Source organism: Octopus bimaculoides, chromosome 14 (genome assembly GCF_046866305.1).
Source record: "Octopus bimaculoides isolate indiv1 chromosome 14, ASM4686630v1, whole genome shotgun sequence".
Classification (NCBI taxonomy): Eukaryota; Metazoa; Mollusca; class Cephalopoda; order Octopoda; family Octopodidae; genus Octopus; species Octopus bimaculoides.
This window is the reverse complement of record NC_142941.1, coordinates 39,488,465-39,491,560: the sequence shown is the minus strand read 5'-3', so window position 1 is coordinate 39,491,560 and position 3,096 is coordinate 39,488,465. Positions and strand designations below refer to the sequence as shown.

Below are 3,096 nucleotides of genomic sequence, written 5' to 3'. Positions count from 1 at the left end.
TCATCATCATCATCATCACCATCATCATCATCATCATCATCATTATTATTATCATTATTATTATTATGGCAATTTAACAGAACCGTTAGCATGCTGAACAAAATGCTTAGCAATATTTCTTCTGACTCTACATTCTGAGTTTAAAAAAAAAAAAACTGAAATCAACTTCACCTTCCATCCATCCTATTGATGTCAATGAAACAAGTACCATTTGAGAACTGGAGTCAAAGCAATCACCTAGCTCCCTTCCCCAAAATTTCAGGCCCTGTGCCTATTGTAGAAAGGATCATTATTGTTATTATCATCACCATCATCATCATCATCATTAACTTCTTCATATCATGTTATCAATTTATTCTTATGTTTATTTCCGGTTGTCATTTTTCTATTATATCCATTGTAACACAGCCCACACATCATTCTTTTTTTTTTTTTAATTTATCTTTCTGATATTCACTCCATCTATTGTTCCTGTGGCAAATAAAAGAATTCCTTATCATTGATATCTATATTATTCGTGGTTTGCATAATATGATTATGATTGTCACTATTAGTAGTAATAGTAGTAATAGTAATAGTAGTGGTAATAATAATAATTCTTTGCTGGGAAAGAAAGCATTCAGTTTAAATAGTAAAAAAGTTGAAAATTAGAACAAAAAATAAATGACAAAGTCAGTTGTTTAATTGATGTGTGTGTATACTCAAACAGATATTTATGTAAGTATATATATATATATATATATATATATATATATATATATCTTTGTGTGTGAGTATATATACATGTATGTACATGTGCATAAATGCATATATGTGTTTGTGTATTGATAGATAGATAGATAGATAGATAGATAGATAGATAGATACACACACTCACACACACATGCATATATACATATGTATGTATGTGTGTGTTTATATATATATGTATGCATATACAATGGATAATCCGAGAAAAAGAATTTTTTTGATAGTGTAAGTTATAAAAGTGATTGTTCTGTCATCATATATAAAGTGAGAAATGTAGATAAGACTTTATTGTGACTCATCCCCTCTCTTTAAATGTTCATTGATGCAATATTAAGAGAAGGATTTGATTCTTTTACTCTATCGCTCTTTATTTTAACTATCACTCTTCTCATCCTCCTCCTCCTTCTCTCTTTCAAACCTCTACCAGTCTGTCATTGGCTGAACAGCACACATTACTTGCTGGGAGTTGCAAAAACCCCTCTTTACTTTTCTGTTTCATTCATCTTTGTTCATCTTTCATAGACTAGACACCTGCTCTCTCTCACACATCAGTCTCTCTCTCGCACACTCCTTCTGTCTCTTACTCTTTTCACATCTTCCTCATCCTCTTGCACAAACATCAATACAGTCAAACTACATAGTACTGTTACCATACATGAGCAGCAGTCAGTAAACAACTCTACTGCAGGATACACACTCACACAGAGCGAAGTCAGGAAACTCTTCGAATTTTTGGTAAGTGCTGAGGTTACTTCTTACATTGCTACTTTTACTGACCACTGCATAGTTTTAAACTAATATAAATGCGTATATTTGTATGTATTATGTATGTGTACAAACACACAAACACACATATATGAATTTTTGTATAGGTATGTACATACATGTATATATATATGTATATATACATACATGTGTGCATATGTGTTTACGGGTGTTTGTACCTGTGTGAATACATATATATATATTACATATATATATACATACATACATACATAGATATATATATATATATATATATATATATATATATATACATACACATATATAAACATATACATATATATATATATATATATATATATATATATATATATATATATATATATATATATATATATATATATATATATACATACACATATATATATACATATATATAGGTACAGATATAAATATATAAATATATACATATATATATACACACACAAGTACACACATATATACATGCATATATACACACACACACACGTGCATGCACACACACATACACAGATGTGTGAACACACGTGCACACATATGCACACTCACACACACACACACACACGTGTATGTATGTGGCTTAGATCAAAAGAGAAAACTGGACCAACATTTTTTACAGTAACATTATAAACAGTTGAAATATTTCAACGTTTCTGGTTTTCTTTAAAATATTTTCTAACTTTCCACTCTTGAACTTTCAAATTAATACCTAAATATATAAACACTAAGATACATGATAAATAATTTATCCATTATTCAATAAATATTTATCAATCATATATATTTTTCCTTCTCACTCTAGAATTAAAAATCCAATGTTTACACAATTTCTAAAGTTTTACATTCAATATATTTATGAGAGCAGCAAGCACACAATAGATATCACATCAGAGAATAGTTTTGGCATCAAGAAATAGCATGTGTTGCACTTCATCAAAACGATATTTCTTTATGATTCTTGTCTTTTTCCTTCTTTCATATTTATTTTATTTATTATTTTTTTCACCAAATTTTGTGAATGATAGTATTTCTTCTTTTGGAATGAAAACAAAAAACAAAAACAGAAATAAAATAAAAGGAGATATAAGCAATTACTAATTTTGAATTAACACCTAAGAAAAAAAATTATTTTTCAATAGTTTTCTGATAGTCTTCTGTATAATTACACTTTTCATACGAAGTTCTTCAAGGAAAATTAATTTTCCAGTTGAATATTTAGAAATATTGATATTTTAGATGTAAATGTAATGATAGAACTATTTACAAATAACAGGATAGATATATATGATGTATATACATGAAATTACAGTTCAATGTATTTGTGTATGCTTACATATGTGTGTGCACAAGTGAATGTCTATCTGTCTGTCTATTATCTACACGTATACAAACACATATATCTATATATAAACACAAACTCAAGTACTGATACATACACACACAAACACACATGTGTATATATATATATATATATATATATATATATATATATATATGTATGTATGTATGTATGTATGTATGTATGTATATGCATATCTATATGTAATAGGTACAGATGCAAAAAGTTATTGTGTATGTAATTTG

The 3,096-nt window shown here is 27.6% G+C and overlaps 1 protein-coding gene across 3 annotated transcripts in view; it reads left to right on the top strand.

The window, feature by feature from the left end:
• Positions 1-1,164: 1,164 nt before the first annotated feature.
• The window catches only part of LOC106872386 (protocadherin-18), a 117,130-nt gene continuing 115,198 nt past the window's right edge, over positions 1,165-3,096 (top strand). Inside the window, exon 1 of one of the 3 annotated variants that reach the window (XM_014919372.3) lies at positions 1,165-1,485. The gene's annotated coding sequence lies outside the window, so the exon portion shown is untranslated. The remainder of the gene's footprint in view (positions 1,486-3,096) is intronic. The other 2 variants (XR_008265539.2, XM_014919373.3) reach the window with 2 other exon arrangements.